The sequence below is a fragment of the Bos javanicus genome, chromosome 6, assembly GCF_032452875.1.
Source record: "Bos javanicus breed banteng chromosome 6, ARS-OSU_banteng_1.0, whole genome shotgun sequence".
Lineage (NCBI taxonomy): Eukaryota > Metazoa > Chordata > Mammalia > Artiodactyla > Bovidae > Bos > Bos javanicus.
Window position 1 is genome coordinate 43310562 of NC_083873.1, and position 24064 is coordinate 43334625.

Below are 24064 nucleotides of genomic sequence, written 5' to 3' on the forward strand. Positions count from 1 at the left end.
ATATATAGACACTATATATATACAGATATAAAAATATACATGTATACATATATCTTTATAATTTTTCTATTATTCAGTGTTATTTTATTGAAATTATAGCACAAATCCTTATGTTAATACAGTCTAATATAAATTAGTACTTTTACCACTTCCAGAATAATGTAAATGCTTTAAAATATTTTAACTCCATTTCTCCCCTTCTTGATCTATAGGCAGAAACTGTCATTCTATGTATAAAATCCAACAATATTTACTTTATTGCCTTAAATATTCAAAGTCCATTTGTATCTAGAAATACTTATACTCATTTTTTTTGTTTTTGTTTATCCTGGGATAATTTTCTTTCCGATTGACTTTCAGTATTTCCTTTCCTGGATGATGAAGGCAGCCAATTCTTTAGCTTGTTTGTCTAAAAATATATATCAAACACTGACTATTGAATTTTAGATCCGCAGCTATTTTCTCTTTCCTCTGGCTTCTTTTAAGATTTTTTGTTTGGTTTTCAACAATTTTACTGTAATATGCCTGAGTGTTTTGTTTGTGTGTATGAGTGTGTGAATGTGTGGTTTTTGTTTTTTCATATTCGTCCTATTTGAGGGTTGTAATTCTTCTACCATTTATATGTAATATCTTTTGTAAGATTCTTGGCCCTTTGTCATCAAACATGCTTCTACTTTAATCTCTTTCTCATTTCCTTTTGATATTCCAATTACATGTATGTTAGGTTTTTCACTTTCCTCTCCATATTTTCTCTATCTTTCATCTATTTATCTCTTCCCAGTTCAATTTGTATATTTTCTTGCAACAGGCCTTCCAGTTTATTAATTTTTTCATCAGCTGTCATTTCTCAAAACATCTATTAAGTTCACATTTTAATTATTTTATTTTCAGTCCTATAATTTTTATTTTGTTTTCAATTATATCTTTATTTTCCTAAAGTAGATCTCTATCTTGTTATATATTTACTTGAACTTAGAAATTATAGATATATTTGTCTCTGCTAATAATTTCGATTTGTGCATCTCACATGGATCTACTTCCATTTCTCATTTTATTCTTTTCAGTTTTCAGTGAATTATTGTTTTTCAATATAATATATTATATTTTGTTGGAGAAGGAAATGGCAACCCACTCGGTATTCTTGTCTGGAAAAATCCATGGACAGAGGAGCCTGGCAGGCTGCAGTCCATGGGGTTGCAAAGAGTTGGACATGACTGAGCCACTATCACTCATTACTCTCTCATCTTATATTTAGTTATCACTATTGCATAAAAATTATAGTAAAAATGATTTTTGGATTAAATTATATTTTTCCTAATAGGATTTACATTTTCTTCTTCCTAGCAGTATATTGGGTTTCCCAGGAGTCGCTAGTGGTAAAGAACCCAAGAGAGACAGGTTTGATTCCTGGGTTGTGAAGATCCCCTGAAGGAGGAAATGTTACCCCACTCCAGCATTCTTGCCTGGGAAATCCCATGAACAGAGGAGCCTGGACTACAGTCCATGGGGTCCAAAAGAGTTGGACACAACTAAGCATCTGAGCACAGCCTCTATATTAGGTGTACATCACCTTAACTCAATTAGTAATTGAAGTGATTAGAAATCTGGCTTTAGTTTTGATGATTACTCTATTTCTAGGATTTAGCCAGTCTTCTCGGCCTTTGACCATCATATGGCTTTCAGAATTGGTGATAAATCAAGTAGGAAAATGCTCCCAAATCTTTATTCACCTTTCTGAGCTTTGCTTATTTTAAAATTTTTGATCCTGAAAATTCTCACTGCCTTGATAAGCTTGTCAGGGGAAGCACACTGATTGAAACCACCCACCCTGGCCAGGCACCATAGTAACCATTTGCATGAGTTGTTTTATGACAGGAAATCCTGATAAGGAACATGGAACTAATAAGCCACCACCAACTGGAAGAGTTCGGGAAAGGTCGAAAGAAGACACCCCGTGTCCGTCCACTTTCCAGAATCCCTCTCTCTAGCATCCATCTTGGCTGAGCAATGCATGCGCCACCAGGAAAGACTCTGAATTAGAATGATTGGCCAAAGACCACCCAGAAACTAATCCCATCACCATAAAACCCGAGACTGCGAGCCACATGGAAGAGCAGTTCTCCTGGGTTCCCTCACCCTACTGCTCTCCACCCAGGTGCCCTTTCCCAATAAAATCTCTTGCTTTGTCAGCACATGTGTCTCCTCGGATAATTCATTTCTGGGTGTTAGACCAGAGCCCAGTTTTGGGCCCTGGAAGGGGTCCACCTTCCTGCAACAAGCTTGCTAGTAATTTCAAAGTGATTTTTTACATAAATAATTCACACAGTTCTATTGTTTATCAATAGGAGAGTTGGTTCAGAACAATATTCCCTCATTTTTGGAAAGAGAATGCTTAAAACTTTTGTGTGGAGTCTCATTTTACCTTCAAATTCATAAAATATTTTTACTATTTGCAAATAATATCTATACATACCTATGTTTGTGTGTTTGTGTAACTCTGCAACCCTATGGACTATAGCCTGCCAGGCTCCTCTGCCCATGGGATTCTCCAGGCAAGAATACTAGAGTTGGTTGCCATTTCCTACTCCAGGAGTTCTTTCTGACCCAAGTGTCAAACCCAAATCTCCTGCATTGCAGGCAGATTCTTACCACTGAGCCACCAGGGAAGCCCATATGTAGGTATATGTACATGTTTATATATATATATATATATATATACACACACATATACATATATATATACATATGCTCTTTATACAGTAACAGTAATGACTAGAAAGATGCTACCATTTAATCCTGTGGCTTCCCTTCCTCACAAATACATCAATACATATCTCCAGGAATCAAAATATCCTGTTTCCCGAAGTGGGTAAATTAAATGAAGAGTTAAGTGAGCGATGAGTGTGTTTATCTCAAAGTGTTGCATACCAGTTTTGTAGTTTGAACCTGAGTACTATAGAAATGATAATGGATTAGATTAAATTATCCTTTGTAAATATTACCTTTCCACGTCTTTTGTTATGCTCATTAACTCAGTTGTCTACTACTACCTAATTATTCACATCTTAGGACTGACTCAGGGAGGAAAGAAGATCCAGAATTCACAGAGGCTGGAAGAGAGAAACAGAATATAAATAAAAATTGTATTCAATTAAACTATACGCCATGATAAATGACATTAGAGAGTTGTAGACTCTTGCAAGATATAATCTACTTCATTTGACATAATTTATGAAATTAATTTAGCACTAGATGTTGGCACATGAATAACAGTGTCATTTATTGCATGCTTAGAAGTTCCCTCTGAAAATGAAAGAGAAAACTGGGCAAAACAAATGATCTAATGTGGTATTTTCCAAAATGTAAGTCAGGTGTTTCCAAAGAATGGAATTAAATAATATTAAATCACAGAAGAAAGAGTTACTCCTTTTTGAATTTTTTTCCAATACTGATTATCTCAAGAAAAAAATCTTGGTTTAATTTTTGTCATCTGAATCTAACTGCCAGTCCCTCCTCTTAACAAAGAAAGTGCAGACTTCCAGCTCTGAGCATTTGGCAGGCTGAAGTATCTAGCTAAAAATTAATGGCATTGACCTTTCCTGTTTTGTTTTTATTGCATTTGTCTGTTATGTTACATTTTATTTATCACAAGTAGTACAAGTTTTCCTTTGGTGGCAGTGTTGTTGTTGTTGTTTCACTTTTAAAGATAGTATGTTAGGTAAAAAGTGAATGGATAGAATATTAATAGATTGAATTATATAAAATTATCAGTATTCAACCATTGTGAGACATGAAAATGTCAATATTATGTCACTCAAACTAATATAATATTATAGGTATTATAATACTATAATATATAAACTATATTTATACTATAAAAAGGTTTATAATTATAAACCTGTTATACTATAAGTAAGAAACAATTTGTGACAATGTCATGGGAATGTCTGAAATCTGGGAATACCAAAATCATAATGAGTCCTAGCAGTGGACACGAAGAGCTTCTTTTGACCTCTTCTTCATGTGTTCAAATAATTTTTTAACAAGAAGAGTAATGCTCACTTTGATTCTAGCCTTGGAGCCAGCAATGACCCATATATTTTCATTCTCTAATCTAGCATATTAATTCAGCAGATATTAAAAAGAACTAGCCAAATTAGAGGTTGCACTTTGTGCCATGAGCCATGAGCCCAAACACGACGTCAATAGATAATTGGCTGGCATATCCAAAACTTTGAGATTATTGAGTGAGTGTTACTTTATAATACAAAAGGCATAATATCCTAATTAAAACCACCATGTGAACTATGCAAAGACCAGAGAAAAAATAAATTTGTTAGCAAAATTTATCATCATCAATTATCAAACTTCCACAAGCAAAAGCCTATTTCTATTATAAATTCATCTGCTTAGTCTTATTGTTAGATGAGTTATGTCAAGAAGTTGTAGAACTTCTTGATTCAACAACCAAAAAGCCTGGCGCAGAATACAAATGGAAATAATTCAGAGCTATCAATATATAATCTCTAAAAGTGAGAATTCAGTGCTAAAATTCAAAAAGTAATGAGATTAAAAATAAAATTATAAATGCATTCCAAAAACATGAGAAAATGAAAAGGGAAGAGAACTTGAGAAGAAGTTTCCTACCAGGGAAATAATTAACTCTCCTATCAATAGACCATCTTTTCTTGTCCGTAGAATTCAGCCTGTCCTTTCACCCATGGCCATGAAAATTGATGCAGTGTTACATATACATTTTAAATGTAAAATGAAGGAAGAAAATAAATAACCAAGGCCACAGTTTCCAAACCAACAGGAAAGAGAAAATGGAACATCATAAAACTATACAAGCAAAGAGAAAAATCAATAAAATTCAGTGCAGCACATCTTCTCGCTTACTTCTGAGCACACAAAGTCTGCTCATCTGGAATGCGCCAGGGGTATGGTATGCGTTATGAATCTTTCAAGTTTTCAGAAATATGATCTATCATTAGAAGCACTGAAAAATACCAGTTGGCTTCACTAATTCTGTTCTTTGCTTTCTTCCAAACTTGGATATTGACGACGCTGGGGGCTTTGGATCCATCTTAGAGTCAACAGAACACTCAAGAGAGAAGGTAGATTAAGAATAGTGTTCTTCAGAAAAATTGTTTGGTCTCGCTCTCTCAATCCTGATGGAATTTTCCTGATGGTAAAAAAGTTTATCATCTCTTTTATTCCTCTAGGTAGATCAGTGCCATTTTTATACCAGGATATTAAGGTACCACCACCTCACTCCATCCTTGGTGATTGAGTATTTTAATGATCTTAAAATTACTCAGAAGAGTAATTCTCAGGATGAATTTTCCATCAGATTCATCCAGGAAGCTTTTTTTTTTTTTTAATTAATGTAAATTTCTAAGCACCATCTTGGAGAAGGAAATGGTAACCCACTCCAGTGATCTTGCCTGGAGAATCCCAGGGACGGGGGAGTCTGATGGGCTGCCGTCTATGGTTGTCGCACAAAGTCGGACACGACTGAAGCGACTTAGCAGCAGCAGCAGCTAAGCACCATCTTCAGCCTGAAGGTGAATATGAATTTTTATATGAATTTTATATGAATTTCTTGGAATTTATATGAATGAGCATTTTTTAAAAATAGGATACTCTGATATAACCAGGTGGTCCTAGTGGTAAAGAACCTGTCTGTCAATGCAGGAGACATAAGAGACACAGGTTTGATCCTGGGACCATAAAGATCCCCTGGAAGAGGGCATAGCAACCCACTCCAGTATTCTTGCCTGGAAAATCCCATCCACAGAGGCACCTGGATGATGACAGTCCATAGGGTTCCAAAGAGTCAGACATGACTGAAGCAACTTAGCACTCATGCACACATGATATAACCAGTCATAGAATGACATTTGAACACCATGATATAAAGGTACTTATCTCTTCCCTTTGTCTTTATAACAGGCAAGATTTAATAGCATTCTTCTCTACCTTTAGATAAAAAAACTCCATAAAACCTTCCTCCATACCCCCCAAAATGTATGAAAATACACTGTTAATTAGTCTTAACTTTATCAAATATTTTAGAATATCTGATTCATTTCCTTTTAATGTCTTTCTATATCCTAATGTCATGTGTTAAGTTCCTTTATAAATATTGTGCTATATAAGTAATCCCCAGTAGTGAAGGCTGCCTAGCCCTTACTGGCATCATATTTCTCCTAGTCTGAATATATAGCAGAAAAACTAGAAACATATTTCTACTATTGAGTCTAATAGACTGACAAAAACCTGTTTTAAAATTCTTAGCCATCGAGCATTATAAAAAAAGGCAATATTCCAAATTTCCCAAGTGGCTCATTATAAACATTTCCCCATGTTACTTAGAGGCGTTATAGTGAATTCCAATAATATTCTCGTGTTTGGATCAAGACCCTAACAGAGTTTGCTGCAGTGTTTTCTGCTGCCTGCAATTTTGTCTAGTAAAGATGCTCTAGTGGGATTCTCTGTTTTGTGGTCCAGCAGGAAGTTACCAAATCTTTCCATGGTTAAGTTTTTGATCAAACTGATTTTAATGGCCCCTCCTATTTTATTCTACCTTATGCATAGATCATGATGGATTCAAGATTGCAAATCATGTTTTTACTATACCCCACATTATATCCTTGGCTAGCTAGAAAATGGTATGGACTGTTCTGGACTCATCTCTGTTAGTTGTGACCTATATAGCAGTGTCAGTCACTTACCTCTCTGGTCCTTAATATGTTTAACTGTCAATAGATGGCAGTGGTAAAAGGACAAGTAGTTTTAAATTATTCCTTTAGATATATAGAATAATATATCAAACACTCCTGAAATGGAACATTAGCAAACCAATAAAAAATTCTTTCATATCCCAAACCCTTTCTGTCCCATTAGAATAGCAGCAGAGGTAATCATAATCTATCTTGAATTATTGTATATCATTATCTTGTTTGCTTTTAGAAATTTTAAACCTGCATTTCTATCTTTTAAAGTATGTATATTGTTAGCTTTATACATTTAACATTTAGTATAGTTTCATAATATATATTCTTACAAGACTGGTTTCTATCCATCAGTATCATTGTATCACTAGAGTCCAAAATGTAATTATTCATTCCCCTGTTGATAAATATTTGGGTTGTGTCCAAACACTGCCACAAAAATTTTTATACACCTCTCTTGGTGGCCAAGTATTTATTATAAAAAAAAGTTTTAGAATCTTAGAATATACTTACCTTCAAATTTACCAAACAATACCAAGCTACTTCTAAAAAAAGTTCAGTTCAGTTCAGTCGCTCAGTCATGTCCGACTCTTTGCGACCCCATGAATCGTAGCTTGCCAGGCCTCCCTGTCCATCACCAATTCCTGGAGTTTACTCAAACTTATCTCCATCGAGTTGGTGATGCCATCCAGCCATCTCATCCTCTGTCGTCCCCTTCTCCTCTTGCCCCCAATCCCTCCCAGCATCAGAGTCTTTTCCAATGAGTCAACTCTTCGCATGAGGTGGCCAAAGTATTGGAGTTTCAGCTTTAGCATCAGTCCTTCCAATTAACACCCAGAACTGATATCCTTTGAAATGGACTGGTTGGATCTCCTTGCAGTCCAAGGGATTCTCAAGAGTCTTCTCCAACACCGTAGTTCAAAAGCATCAATTCTTCGGCACTCAGCTTTCTTCACAGTCCAACTCTCACACCCATACATGACCACTGGAAAAACCATAGCTTTGACTAGATGGACCTTTGTTGGCAAAGTAATGTCTCTGCTTTTTAATATGCTGTCCAGGTTGTTCATAATTTTCCTTCCAAGGTGGTGTATCAATATATAATCCAACCAGAAGTGGGTAAAAATCCCTGTTGTTCTAAATCTCATCAATACTTATTTTCTAGATTTTTTTTTCAGTTTGCTTGGCTAATATTTTATCTTCCCTGTACTATATCAGTGGCAATTAGATACATTTTATTGCAAATGAAGAGTCACAGAATTCAAAATAATAATACTTACAAATCTATATTTTTAGAGAGAAAAGTAATACACAATAACAGGACAATTAAAATAAAGATATCCATCAAAGTCAAAGGCTGCTTAACAACAAGTCCAGGGGAGGTAGAATGAATTCCAATTGTCCTCTCTCTGTAAAGATCATGACAAATGCCCTTTTTTTCTCAACCAGAAACCACAAACCTGTACATAGCATACCCAGAAAAAGACAGCCCAAGATAGAGTTTCAGTTCAGTTCAGTCATTCAGTCGTGTCCGACTCTTTGAGACCTCATGAATTGCAGCACGCCAGGCCTCCCTGTCCATTACCAATTCCCAGAGTTTACCCAAACTCATGTCCATTGAGTCGGTGATGCCATCTAACCATCTCATCCTCTGTCCTCCCCTTCTCCTCCTGCCTTCAATCTTTCCCAACATCAGGGTCTTTTCAAATGAGTCAGCGCTTTGTATCAAGTGGCCAAAATATTGGAGTTTCAGCTTCAATATCAGTCCTTCCAATGAACACCCAGAACTAATCTCCTTTAGGATGGACTGGTTGGATCTCCTTGCAGTCCAAGGGACTCTCAAGAGTCTTCTCCAACACCACAGTTCAAAAGCATCAATTCTTTGGCACTCAGCTTTCTTTATAGTCCAACTCTTACATCCATACATGACTACTGTAAAAAGTATAGCTTTGACTAGATGGACCTTTGTTGGCAAAGTAACGTCTCTGCTTTTTAATACACTGTCTAGGTTTATCATAGCTTTTCTTCCAAGGAGCAAGCATCTTTTAATTTCATGGCTGCAGTCACCATCTGCAGTGATTTTGGAGCCCAAGAAAATAAAATCTATCACTGTTTCCATGGTTTCACCATCTATTTGCCATGAAGTGATAAGACTGGATGCCATGATCTTAGTTTTCTGAGTGTTGAGTTTTAAGCCGGCTTTTCCACTCTCCTTTTTCACTTTCATCAAGAGGCCCTTTATTTCCTCTTCACCTTCTGCCATAAGGGTGGTGTCATCTGCATATCTGAGGTTATTGATATTTTTCCCAGCGATCTTGATTTCAGCTTATGCTTCATCTAGTTTGGCATTTGCATGATGTATCTTGCGTATAAGTTAAATAAGCAGGGTGACAGTATACAGTCTTGTCATACTCCATTCCCAATTTTGAACCAGTCTGTTGTTCCATGTCTGGTTCTAACTGTTGCTTCCTGACCTGCATACAGTTTTCTCAGGAGGCAGATCAGGTGGTTTGGTATTCCCATCTCTTTAAGAATTTTCCACAGTTTGTTGTGATACACAGTCAAAGGCTTTAACCTAGTCAATGAACAGAAATAGATGTTTTTCTGGAATTCTCCTGCTTTTTCTATGATCCAATGGATGTTGTCAATTTGATATTTGGTTCCTTTGCCTTTTTTATATCCAGCTTGAAAATCTGGAAGTTATTTTAGTTGAAACTCACTGCTATTATACAGAAACCTGATGATGTTATAGTAAAGTGTAGAAAGAACAGAAGCATTCTATAATCCAAAAATTAAATCTCTGTCTTTTCATGACCCTATGCCCCTTGGCTGTGATTCTCAAAGTGTTTTTCATATTTTTTTGCCTTTCCATTAGGTGAGACAAGAAAGCCAGAGAGAGGTTGGATTTAAGTATTCTACTTTCTCCAGGTCAGTTAGGTTCTGGTGAAATTTAAATTGGTTAAGTAAAGTTATGGTTAATTGTGTCTTTGGAGGAGTGAGTTAACTCCTTTGTTTAGAATGCTCTAATGTCTTTCAGAATGCTTACTTTCTCTTCCACCAGAAGTATGGGTGGTGTCTTCTCCAGTCTTCATCCTGAGGTAAACGTGGTAGAACTCCAGGAGGTAAAATGCACAAAACTGTGCCCTCCTCCCAAGCCCAGCCCACAGGTGCTTTTAACTCTAAAACTAGTCCATATGTGGCAGAAGGCAATGGCACCCACTCCAGAACTCTTGCCTGGGAAATCCCATGGATGGAGGAGCCTGGTAGGCTGCAGTCCATGGGGTCGCGAAGAGTCGGACACGACTGAGCGACTTCACTTTCCCTTTTCACTTTCATGCACTGGAGAAGGAAATGGCAACCCACTCCAGTGTTCTTGCCTGGAGAATCCCAGGGATGTGAGCCTGGTGGGCTGCCGTCTATGGGGTTGCACAGAGTTGGACACAACTGACGTGACTTAGCAGCAGCAGCAGTCCATATGTTACCCCTAGCAATCCATCAGTCACATTTTAAGTGCTCTTATGAGTACTGGCTCCAGAATCAGGCTTTTGCTTGGGCTTAGGCTCTAGGCAAACAGAAGGTAATATGATTTTTGGTACTTAATTCTCTTTCCAATTTTTAGGACACCAGTTTAACCTATGGCATTTGGTGGATCCATGTGTTACCTGATGGATCTAAAGAGAGGTGTCGATTTTCAGTTTGTTCAACTTTTTACTTGTGAGAACAGGAGTGATAACTTCTAAGATATTTATATGTTTGACCAGAAACCACATGCTTTATTTCTTCACGAATTTCTCTTTTTTTTTTTTCTTTTTTATATTCCTTTGGAGTTTTACCTAAGAAATTTTATAACATCTGTGCTGAGAATGCATTCCTTGAGAGAGGATTTGCATTTGCTTCTGCTAGACCCTTGAGAGAACACTAGCCCAGGAATATTTTACATAATTTCTTGACTCGGGACTTTTAGATACTGTAGGCCTTAATTCTCAACTTGTGTGAAGGCTAATATGTAGTTAAGAACTTTTAGAGCAAACGTTTAAATTTTTATCTCATCTAAGACTCAAGGCCAGAATTTACAAGGTTCTTTGCTTTTTCCCTTCGCATATTGTATATTTTCCCAATTCCTTTTTTTTCCTGACGAAGTATCTTATTAAGAATACCCTTCCTCCTCTCTTCCACAAGATTGTTAAAAGAAAAGTTATAGCTTCTTGGAAATCTACAAATTCTTTTTATGAAATCTTCCATCTTATTTCTTTGTATTGTGTTGCCCAAAAGTTCATTTTGCTTTTTTTGCATAAAATGGTATGGAAAAACCTGAGCAATCTTTTTGGCTAATCCAATATTTTCTGTCCCACCTTTTTCTGCTCCTGGACAACTTCTATTTTACTGAGTACTAAAATATACATTTAAGTTTTTCTTTTAATTTTCCATTTTCTGTGTGAAAGGAATCCATTTGGTGTACCTTGCCTACAATATTGCCAGGAATAGAAATCTGGTTCAGTTTTTATTTGTTTAATATATTAGGATTTAAATACATATATTTAAATATATATATTAATATATATGATATATCTTTCCACAACTACAAAAATGTAAAAAAGCATTAAAGTAGAAAATCTCCATGAGTGTTTCCTCTTCTAAATTCAGCATTGTGGTTAAAAATATGAGCGTTGGTGCCAGAATTACTGAGATTGATTTCCACTTCTGCTAATAATTAGTGACCTTAGGCTAGTTACTGAAGCCTTCTGTGTTTTAATTTCTTCATATTTAAAATGAATGTAACAATATCACCTTCCTCATAAGGTCAATAGGAGGTTTAATGAGCCAAGATATGCAAAAACACCTGAAATTGTGACCGTCACATAGCAAGCATTCAATAAACCTCTACTACACTACACTAACACCGTTATGTATTTTTATTGTCTATTATTGCTGTTGCCTTGTGATCGTTCCTGGTTAGTTGTATGGACTGAAAGTTTGTGTCCCCCTAAAATTCATGTGCTGAAGCAGTAACCCCCAATGTGATGATGTTTGCATATGGGAGGTAATTAAGTTTAGATAAAGTCATGAGGGTGGTGCCCTCATGATGCAATTTGTACCCTTTTAAGAAGAGGAAGACACATAAGAGCACACTCTCTCTCCCTCAGAGAGGACAGCTGTCTATAAGCCAAAGAAGCAGGCCTGCACCAGACACTGAATCTGCAGACACCTTCATCTTGGATTTCTCAGCAATGAACCACAAGAAGTAATTTTCCACTGATCAAGCCACCCAGTCTAAGGCATTTTGTTACAGAAACCTCAACAGATTAAGATATTGGCTGCTGCTGCTGCTAAGTCGCTTTAGTAATGTCCAACTCTGTGCGACCCCATAGACAGCAGCCCACCAGGCTCCCCCATCCCTGGGATTCTCCACGAAAGAACACTGGAGTGGGTTGCCATTTCCTTCTCCAATACATGAAAGTGAAAAGTGAAAGTGAAGTCGCTCAGTGGTGTCTGACTCCTAGAGACCCCACGGACTGCAGCCTACCAGGCTTCTCCATCCGTGGGATTTTCCAGGCAAGAGTACTGGAGTGGGGTGCCATTGCCTTCCCCAAAGATATTGGCTAATTCAATATAATTAGTAAATCTCTGTTCTTAATTATCTTTTTGGAATATACTACTTGACTGAATTCCTTGTTTCTAGATGAACGTAAGCTGGCTATACACAGGGCACCAGGAAGTAGGTACTTTTGCCAAAATAAAGAAAAAGTGAACACTTTTCTTCAGGCGCAGCTGTTTGTACTGTCCTACAAACCTACTTTGTTCAAAGCTGGTGTTTTTCCTTCACCCAAGAACAGAATTGCATATCCTTTAGAAAGTTGAGAGTTTCTGCTGTCTAGAGACTGAATAGCTGTACTGGACTCTCCTGGTTTAATTTCTTTATACCTCTAGGCAATAAAAAGACAGATTGTCAGGTATAATCAGTGACATGTTCCAGGGAGGCCATGTACACATCTACCTAGACTTGCACTTCCATCTTTTTTCTTAACATCACATCACAGGACAAAAGCCATCCTCGCCACTCATTCATTTATTCACTTTGTTATTTATCAGTTTTACAATAGGTGTTGTGTTAGGCACTTGTGATAGTATGTGGGTTAACAGGAAATCCCTCCTCTCAAGAAAGTCACAGTCTAGTGACAAAACTCATCCACACAAAAAATTTACACACAGTGCCGGAGGGAGTGGAAAAAAGCTTCACTGAGTAGAAGTGATATTTTATCTAGGTCTTGAAAGTCGAAAAGGAATCTATCTTTTGGAGAGAAAAGAATGTACATTCCAGGCAAAGTGAACATTATATGCTAAATTATAAAAGTCAGTCATTTAAACTAGTTTGGCTTCAGTTAGCCAACCCATATGGCTGGAGTGTAAGGTGTACTGGGGGAGGAGGAAAACATATGAGTCTAAAAGTTCAACAGAGAGCAGAGGCCTCATATGCTCAGGTTTGGGATGCTGTCTTCGGGTAGTAAGTCCACACATACCAGAGAGCTAAGCATCAAAGGACATAATCAAGCTTGTGTTTAAGAAAAAAGAGTGGGAAATAGGATGAAGGATTGTCATGTTGAGACCAGTTGGGGGCAGTTATGTGATTCAGGTCTGAGCACAGGCAAGGCAGTGAAGATGGAAATGAGAGGGAGTGATTTGAAAGACTTGAACAGGCAAAAATGACAGGATTAGGTGAGGGATTATAAATGAAGGATGAGAAAAGCAGGGCAGGGCTTCAGAAAGATTTCTAGTGTGACATGTTTAACTGACATAGAGAATACAGAATTGAAAGCAAAGTGCTAGAAGAGCACTCATTTGTTTTTAATTCTATACCAGGAAACACTGCACAAGGCTTGGTCAAATAACCACGACAGCCTTTGCACACTTGAATTTCTGGATGCTCTGTAGCCCAGGCTTGCTGCCATTCTGTCTCTCCTTGGAGCGGGCCTCGGGGACTCCACCTACTCCCCAGTCTCTGAAGCTGTGAACATCAACTTTATCCCTCGAGGATTCTCTCCCCTCGAGCTTCCTTGCAGAGAGTAACAGTCTCCCCAGCTTCCTCCTTCCTTCTACTCCCCAAAGACCGGTACACATGACATTTGAAAAAATGACTATTAATCACCACAGAGAAATAGAGAAAAGCAAGAATAACAAACACAAGGGAATTGCAAAGTTTAAGAAATTGTACAGATTTCTTTACCCTTCTCTTACTGAAAAAATAACAGAGAACCAGTTCCGCTGCTCCTCCCCTGCATCTTCTTAAAGCTTTATTGGTAAGGATGGGGAACAGCCATCTCCTCAAGCTAGTCTACTGTCGGTCCTTCAAGAAGAGGACATGCTCACTCCTTTCTCATGAGAGCCCTTCCTTTTAAGGGACTGGCATGAATTCCTTCACATCTGTACAAATATAGTTCAACAAATATTTATTGAAACTTGCTGTCCTCCAGGCACTGTGGTGGGCCCTGGGACTACAGTAGTGAAACCGACATAGTTCCTGTACCGGAAGCTCACCCAGTAGGGTGGAAGAAATCGAACACCTATACCTTTACCAGGCAGTGTCTTTCTCAAACAGATAATGGACTCAGGTAACCTCCATGGTGGCAGGAATTTTTTTTAAAATAAGTTTCATTTCCTGCTGTCTATTCCATCACTCTTCCATCACCAAGAATGGAGCTCAGTGAATAGTTGGTGCCTAATCAATGCACCTTGAATCATGACATATTCTCCATCTAAAACAGAAAGCTCTTTGTACACTTCCTCAAAAAAGAACTGATTCCTCTTATGACTAAGATATTTAAAAGTACTCCTATAAGAATAATATTCTTCATATTCAGAAAACTATAATTTAAAAAGTGATTCATCCACTGGAATTGATTTTACTTCATTCCCAACTTTTCTCTTGTTCTGTGAAGTGTATGAAAACTATTACTGAGTTGTGCTAGGATTTATTATGTTTAGAAAACATGAGGGATAGAGGGGCAGGGCAGAAGGCAATCGATATGAGGACTTCAAGACACCACCAGGCTCCTTATACTGAGATTAGTATGTTTTGGGTCTATACTTGTGGCAGGTTGTATTTCCCAGAGGTGGCAGATTTTACTTTTCAAAATATCTTCCAATATACATGATTTTCTTTCACTGCAATTTTAATTTTCCTTTTATTGAGAGGTAGGGTCTCAGTTCCCTCTCTTTGAATATGAGTCTGTGCTGTGTGCTTAGTAGCTCTGGCCCCCTGGGCTGTAGCCCACCAGGCTCCTCTGTCCATGGAATTCTCCGGGCAAGAATACTGGATTGGATTGCCATTTCCTCTTCCAAGAAATCCTGACCCAAGGATTGAACCTGCATCTCCTGCACTGGCAAGCAAATTCTTTATCCACAAGTGGGCTTGTAGAAAAAATGATGCTACATGACTTCTGAAAGTGAAAGTTGCTCAGTTGTGTCTGACTCTTTGCCACCCCATGGACTATACAGTCCATGGAATTCTCCAGGCCAGAATACTGGAGTGGGTAGCCTTTCCCTTCTCCAGGGGATCTTCCCAACCCAGGGATTGAACCCAAGTCTCCCACATTGCAGGAGGATTCTTTACCAGCTGAGCCACAAGGCTAGCCCATAAAAGCACCAAAGTTCTGTGTGGTTCTCTTGAGACACTCACCAGAGCTCTGAGAAATCCTGTTAGTAGTTTGGCTGTTTTCAAGCCACCATGCTGTGAAGAAGCCCAATCTGGCCTTCATGAAGAGACCAAGGAGAGAATGGACGTGAAACAAAATTAAACATTGATTCATATTGAGTAATTTTTACTCAAAACTGACCTGTAGTATTGTTCAGTGTCTTAGTGTTAATTTCTTGTTGTTGCTGTTCATTCATCCAGTTGTGTCCAACTCTTTGTGACCCCATGGACTGCAGCATGCCAGGCCTCCCTGTCCCTCACCATCTCCCGGAGTTTTCCCAAGCTCATGTTCATTGCATCGGTGATTCTGTTCATTCCTTATTGAGTTCTTAATAGCACTCAAATACATTTTTCTTCTTTCTTTCCTCTTTTTTCTTTCTTTCTGAAATACCTCTCCATCATCACTGTGCTTGGTCTTGGAGGAAGGGTAGGTAAACCAAAATACTGGGGTGAGCAAGGGATTCAAGTTCCTCTCAGGACATTAAATCTTGGGCAGAGTGAAATAATTACCAAGAAATAGAGCTGATTCATCCCATCCATCATGATGAGGTTATTAGTCAATGTTCTCCAGATCCCTGAAGTAGTTTTGGCTCTCATCCTATTCTAAAGACACTTTTGTGAACTTTCCTACAATCCTATACAAATTCCTTTTCTGCAAAATCTATCTGGCATACAATTTTTATAGATTCTTAGATAATCCAAGTTGAATTTTGAGTCTTTATATTCAGGGATTGACAAATCTATACAAATATTGACCCAAAAAAATTTATGCTTAATCTCCAGCAGATCAGCAAATCTGGTCCAGCAGACCAGAAGATCATTTTGGTCCCTGACACATTTCTCACGTTTGATATTCCCTAACTAAATTGATGTTTAGAACTTCCTGGAGTCAGAACCTTCTTTCCTCTATTTTTATTGTATCATAAATTTTGTAGTATTCTGTTTGCAAATAAGTGCACATTCCTTAGAAAACTTAGAAACTAATGATAAACCAAATGAAGCATAAAAAAAGAAGAAATTGAATTTCTCCATATTACTAAAGGACATACAATTACAAATTAGAAGATGCCCAATTTGAACTAATTTAGATAAGAAAGAAATTTATTTGCAAATAAGCATATAACCAAATATAAAATCAGATATATAACCAATTTGGTTTTATAAACATATAGCCAAATTTCAGCAGGGCAAGGATGATGTTGTTCTCAGGGATGACTGAGTCCAGTCATTCCATTTTCATCCATACTTATCTAAGGAGCTGTTGTACTACATCATACATCACAACTTGGGGGTAGAAAGACTTAATTACAGGCAATTTCAGGCCGAGTCCAGCACCAATGCATATAGGTGACCTACAAGCAAGAAATATGTTACCTAGCTGATTTTTAGCTTTTATCTATAAGCTATAATTTTCAAAAGGTTCTACAAATTTCTTTCCGAGTGTGAGGCAACCTGATCAACCCATATAAACTAGTTAGCATGAAGCAATCAGCTGTGTCCCCCTCAGTCACTTCCTGTTGTACAGTTAGTTAAATATTTGACTGTTCAGTATTGACATGTGGACTCCAACCCCAATTCTACTGCCATGAAAGATGACTCCATGATCATCCTCACTGTGTCACTGGAAGTAACAATCTACCTACGTTTGGCTGCTAAAGTCACATGATAATTCAGAAGTCTTTAGCATTCATAGTACCTAGGCTCCTCAGCTACAGAAAAGTTACCACCTACAATCAATCCAAAGGCTTCTCATTCATAAGGAGGGAGAAAATGTTTATATATTAAATACCTACTGTTTGTCTTGTACTTGGTTATTTTCTGAATACGTATCTCAGTCCCTTCCCTCAACAGTATGAACATTCCTAACCAGGTTCAGAGATTGCCCCAAGGTATATATTAGAAGTGATCACAACACCTCCATTCTTGGACAAGGGCCAAAGTCTTCTATTATAGCTGTTGGGGTTTTAGAGGATCAAAATATAACAAGTCTATTTCTCATTGAGATTTGGAACGAATTAATAGATAGACAAAAGAAATTGGGAATCAAATTGTTAGCTTCATTGATTGGAGGACTTGGCTGAGATTTGCAAACAAATAGAATTCTGTGGCTCTCTTTCCCATGCTCATCCTGTCATAGTCTGCTTGGTTTAAATGTTGAGTCAGCCTAGCTGAGGAACAGTGCCCACAAAAAACTGATACATATACCTGCCTAAGACAGTTGCTTCAAAATGTCTTGGGGCAACAGGAAAGAAAGCAGAACAACTCCCCAGTATTTAAATTAATAATTGCCTCTGTGTGTGTGTATTTTCTTTTGTCATTCTCTCTCTTTACAACCAATACCTATTTTCCTTTTCATTAATTTTTTCTTCAACTTTCACTACAATTATCCAATACCAGTGAGCTTTCTAATCCATTGACTATGAGATTTCTCTTGTCCATTAACAACCTTCCATTCTTACATCCTAATTTACTCTCATTTCCATAGGTTGGAATAATAATTATTTGCAAAAAGTACTCTTAAATATGCCTGTTCATGGGGAACTCTATATTTTGTAATAACCTATATGGGAAAGGAAGCTTAAATAGAATGACTATATTTATATATAACTATGTATAATATATGTGTATATATAAAACTTAATCTCTATGCTGTATACCTGACACTAATGCAACATTGTATATCAACTATACTCCAATAAAATGTTAAAAAAACAACACAACATCCATAAAAAGTATGAAATTTTGCCATTTACAACAACATGGATAAACTTGGAGGGCATTATGCTAACTGAGATAAGTCAGACAAAGACAAATACTGTATGACATCTGTAATTTGTGAAATATAAAAATTTACCAAACTGGTGGATATAGCAACAGAAACATATTCACAGATTATGAGAAAAAACTACTGGTTCTCTTGTGGCTCAGAGTCTTCCTGCAATGCAGGAGACCCAGGTTCTATCCCTGGGTCAAGAAGATCCCCTGGAGAAGGGAACAGCTACCCACTCCAGTATTCTTGCCTGGAAATTCCATGGCTGGAGGAGCCTGGTGGGCTACAGTCCATGAGGTTGCAAAGAGTCAGACACAACTAAGTGACTAACAATTCCAATTCCAATTCCCACTGGTGAGAAGAAATGAAGAAGGGGCAAGATAAGGGTTAGAGATTATGAGGTACAAACTGCTATGTGTCAAATAGGTAAGTTACACAGATATACTGTACTGTACAGGACAAGGAATATAGTCAATATTTTATAACTATAAATGGGGCTTCCCTGGTAGCTCAGTCGATAAAGAATCTGCCTGCAGTGCAGGAGACCTGGGTTCAATCCCTGGGTCAGGAAGATCCCCTGGAAAAGGAAATGGAACCTACTCCCATATTCTTGCCTGGAAAATCCCACAGAGGAGCCTGGCTGGCTACAGTCCATGAGGTCGCAAGAGTCAGACATGACTTAGCAAGTAAATGACCACCATCAATGGAGTATAACCTGTAAAATCATGAATCAGTGTTGTACATGTGAAATTTATATGATGTACATTAATTATATTCAATAATAAATATGTAAATAAATGAAAAGAAAAGACTGGGCATTGGCTGAATTCAATGCTCACAGTATCCTTATGCTGAAATCAAGTTGTCATCTGGACTGTGTTGTTCTCTGGAGGCTCAGCTGTGGAAGGACTCACTTTCAGGCTCCCTCGGTTTCTGGCAGAACTTCTTTTTCTCATGGCTGTGGACTTATGGAACTTCATTCTTCAAAGTGAACAAAAGAGAGTTTCTGCTGTCTAAAGTTTCTATCTTCAGGGAAGGCTTGGCTACACTTTTAAAGGCCTTACTTGACTAGGTGAGGCCTGTCTAGGATAATGTCTCTTGGATTAACTCAAATACACGTGGTTATGGACCTTAATTAAACATCCACAAAATCCCTTCATCATTTCTATGTTTTATTGGTTAGAAGTCAAAAGGAAGGTATTGTATATGAGACTTCAAGAGATCAGTTTGTGTGTCTACACAGGCCTCTCAAAGCCCCAGTTCTTATTTATATTGGTTCAACTTAACCCTCTACTAACACTGTTTCTGAACTCGAACATACAAATACTGTCATAAAAAAAAAAATCACATATTTGGCTGTTCGGTCAGTCTTCAAACACATGGAAATAAATCTTAAGCAGCTTTTTAACACTGGATGTACTTCACTAGAAAACTCTCTCTCATTTCTGGGAAGCTATTGTCACATCTTTTACTCTTCACCATTGGCCAATGACAGAGCTTTATACTCCAAAGAGAAGTACCTCATCCTTCTACTATTAAGTCTACCAACTCCCCATTTTGTGTACCCACTCTGCCCTTATTCTGTCTCTGCTTCTACTTAAGACCAACACTTTCCTTTAATCTTTTCCTCATGGATTGCTATCTCAAGGAATTCATGCTGTCATGATTCTTTTCTTTTCCCCCCTTGTTGTGTCACTTCATCTCCTTCCTTTAAAAAAAAAAAAATCTTAAAACGCAGTCTCTTAGTTGTGGCTTGCAGGTTCTTAGTTGCAACACTGCATATTGCAACTAAGATTTATTGCATCCAAATTAAAAAAAAATACTTCCAAGAACAATCTCTGCAATTTTTCAATAAAACTACAATGATTCCAAAAATTAAAAAATTATTAAAATGAAATCAAATAATTATTAATTATTAATAATTAAAGAATTATCAAAATGAAAGCAAAACAATATTTTTTTTGTTTTCTTTTTCTCCAGATCTTCTGACTGCCTTTCAATTCTATGCTTCCTTTCACCCCAGAGCTCCTTAGGAGTTGTTTCTGTTAACTCTCTGAACATTCTCAACACCCATTTTTTCCCTCGGTCCCTCTTAATCTGTTGCCATTTCATCAGGGACATCATTGACTTTTCTTCCTACTGTAAGCAATATTCAGTTCCTCATGCTGTTGTTAAGTCTTCTCCAACTGTTTGTGACCCCATGGAGTGTAGCCCACTAGGTACCTCTGTCAGTGGGATTTCCCAGGCAAGAATATTGGAGTGGGTTGCCATTTCTTTCTCCTGGGGATTTTCTGAGCCCTTGGATAGAACCCATGTCTCCTGCACATATCTTATAAATTTCAGGTAGATTCTTTACCACTGAGCCACCAGGGAAGTCCCAGGTCCTCCATCATTTAGAGGAGCCAGCAAAGAAGACTAAAAAAGAGAGAGCTACAAAGTGTGAGAGGAAAAAAAAAACCGCTAGAGTCTATGGTGTCACTGAATCCCAGAGAAGGGTATATAAGAAGGGAGTGGTTAATTGGAGATAATTACAAGGACTCCACCTTTCCTATGCAGAGGACATGCATTCAATCCAGTGTATCAACCAGGGATTTTAAGAGATTTGCCAGTTTTGTTACATAATCCAGATACATATAGTCTATACTTATACTCTGCCTCTCCAGAGTTCCTTTGGTTGTCCCCTTCTATGAAGCACCCAAATTCCTTGACTCTACTTACTGTCTTTGAATGCCACCCTTCCCATGACTCCTCACATTATTAGAGCATTTGCACTCATCTTATGATTTCTACAAATTTGCTTACTTACACCCATTCCAATGTTCAACAAAGTGCAGTCCAGTTGCTATGTGAAAGGGATTCTCCCTCCTTAGAAGGCACTGGTGAAGGGGATAATTTTTTTAATTTATTTTTTTATTGAAGGATAATTGCTTTACAGACTTTTGCTGTTTTCTGTCAAACCTCAACATGAATCAGCCATAGGTATACATATATCCCCTCCCTTTTGAATCTCTCTCCCATCTCCTGCCTCATCCCACCCCTCTGGATGGATACAGAGCCCCTGTTTGAGTTTCCTGAGCCATACAGCAAATTCCCATTGGCTATCTATTTTACGTACAGTAATGTAAGTTTCCATGTTACTCTTTCCAAACATCTCACCCTCTCCTTCCCCCTCCCCATGTCCATAAGTCTATTCTCTATGTCTGCTTCTCCATTGCTGCCCAGTACATAAATTCTTCAGTACCATTTTTCTATGTTCCATACATGTGTATTAGAATATGGTATTTATCTTTCTTTCTGACTCACTTCACTCTATATAATAGGTTGTAGGTTCATCCACCTCATCAGAACTGACTCAAATGCACTCCTTTTTTATGGCTGAGTAATATTCCATTGTGTATATGTACTACAACTTCTTTATCCAATCATCTGTTGATGGGCATCTAGATTGCTCCCATATTCTACCTATTGTAAATAGTGCTGCAATGAACAATGGGATACATGTGTCTTTTTCAATTTTGGTTTCCTCTGGGTATGTGCCTAGGAGTGGGATTGCTGAGTCATATGGTAGTTCTAGTTCTAGTGTTTTAAGGAATCTCCGTACCTTCTTCCATAGTGGCTGCATCAATTTACACTCCTTCCAACAGTGCAAGAGTCCACACCTTCTCCAGCATTTATTGTTTGCAGAGTTTTTGATGATGGTCACTCTGACCGGTTTGAAGTGATATCTCATTGTAGTTTTGATTTGCACTTCTCTAATAATGAGTGATGTTGAGCATCTTTTCATGTGTTTGTTAGCCATCTGTATGTCTTCTTTGGAGAAATGTCTATTTAGGTCATTAACCTACTTTTTGATTGGGTTGTTTGTTTTTCTACTGTTGAGTTGTATGAGTTCCTTATATATTTTGGAAATTAATCCTTTGTCAGTTGTTTCACTTGCTATAATTTTCTCCCATTCTGAGGGTTGTCTTTTTCCCTTGCTTATAGTTTTCTTTGCTGTGCAAAAGCTTTTGGTTTATCCAGTTCCCACTTGTTTACTTTTGTTTTTATTCTGTTACTCTAGGAGGTGAGTCATAGAGCATCTTGATTTGATTTATATCATCAAGTGTTCTGCCTATGTTTTCCTGTAAGAGTTTTATAGTTTCTGGTCTTACATTTAAGTCTTTAATCCATTTTGAGTTTATCTTTGTGTATGGTGTTAGGAAGTGTTTTAATTTCATTCTTTTACATGTATCTGCCCAGTTTTCCCAGCACCATTCATTGAAGAGGCTTTCTTTGCCCAATTGTATATTCTTGCCCCCTTGTCAAAAATAAGGTACCCATATGTGCATGGGTTTATTTCTGGGCTTTCTGTCTTGTTCCATTGGTCTATATTTCCGTTTTTTTGTGTGTCAGTACCATGCTGTCTTGATGACTATAGCTTTATAGTATAATCTGAAGTCAGGAAGATTTATTCCTCCAGCTCCATTCTTCTTTCTCAAGACTGCTTTGGCTATTTGGGGTCTTTTGTGTTCCCATATGAATTGTGAAAATTTTTGTTCTAGGTCTGTGAAAAATACCATTGGTAATTTGATAGGGATCACATTGAATCTTGAACATGGAGTAGCTCCTCTTGGCCCTCCTGCACTGCGCAGCCACCGCTCCTTGGACGTTCAAGGTCAGGAGGGGCAGCGGTGAGGATATATCCCTCGTCCAAGGTAAAGAGCAACAGCTGCACTTTTCTGGAACAGCTGTGAAGAGATAGCCCACGTCCAAGGTAAGAGAAACCCAAGTAAGATGATAGGTGTTGCGAGAGGGCATCAGAGGGCAGACAAACTGAAACCATAATCACAGAAAACTAGTCAATCTAATCACACAGACCACAGCCTTGTCTAACTCAATGAAACTCAGCCATGCCCTGTGGGGCCACCCAAGACGGGTGGGTCATGGTGGAGAGGTCTGACAGAATGTGGTCCACTGGAGAAGGGAATGGCAAACCACTTCAGTATTCTTGCCTTGAGAACCCCATGAACAGTATGAAAAGGCAAAATGATAGGATACTGAAAGAGGAACTCCCCAGGTTGGTAGGTGCCCAATATGCTACCTGGAGATCAGTGCAGAAATAGCTCCAGAAAGAATGAAGGGATAGAGCCAAAGCAAAAACAATACCCAGTTGTGGATGTGACTGGTGATAGAAGCAAGGTCCAATGCTATAAAGAGCAATATTGCATAGGAACCTGGAATGTTAGGTCTTAATCAAGGCAAATTGGAAGTGGTCAAACAGGAGATGGCAAGAATGAACGTCAACATTCTAGGAATCAGTGAACTAAAATGAACTGGAATGGGTGAATTTAACTCAGATGACCATTATATCTACTACTGTGGGCAGGAATCCCTTAGAAGAAATGGAGTAGCCATCATGGTCAACAAGAGTCCAAAATACAGTACTTGGATGCAATCTCAAAAACCGACAGAATGATCTCTGTTCATTTCCAAGGCAAACCATGCAATATCACAGTAATCCAAGTCTATGCCCTAACCAGTAATGCTAAAGAAGCTGAGGTTGAAAGGTTCTATGAAGACCTACAAGAACTTTTAGAACTAACACCCAAAAACGATGTCCTTTTCATTATAGGGGACTGGAATGCAAAAGTAAGAAGTCAAGAAACACCTGGAGTAACAGGCAAATTGGCCTTGGAATACGGAATGAAGCAGGACAAAGGCTAATAGAGTTTTGCCAAGAGAACGCACTGGTCATAACAAACACCTTCTTCCAACAACACAAGAGGAGACTCTACACATGGACATCACCAGATGGTCAACATCGAAATCAGATTGATTATATTCTTTGCAGCCAAAGATGGAGAAGCTCTATACAGTCAGCAAAAACAA

General features: G+C 37.9%; 1 long non-coding RNA gene across 5 annotated transcripts in view; it reads left to right on the forward strand.

Moving 5' to 3' along the window:
- LOC133249405 (uncharacterized) overlaps nucleotides 1-24064 on the forward strand; it is a 67016-nt gene that overhangs the window by 7186 nt on the left and 35766 nt on the right. The window contains exon 3 of one of the 5 annotated variants that reach the window (XR_009736939.1): nucleotides 1876-2192. The exons of the other annotated variants lie outside the window; for them this stretch is intronic. This is a non-coding gene — a long non-coding RNA (uncharacterized LOC133249405). Of the gene's footprint in view, nucleotides 1-1875; nucleotides 2193-24064 lie in introns of those variants that run through there. 5 annotated transcript variants of the gene reach the window in all.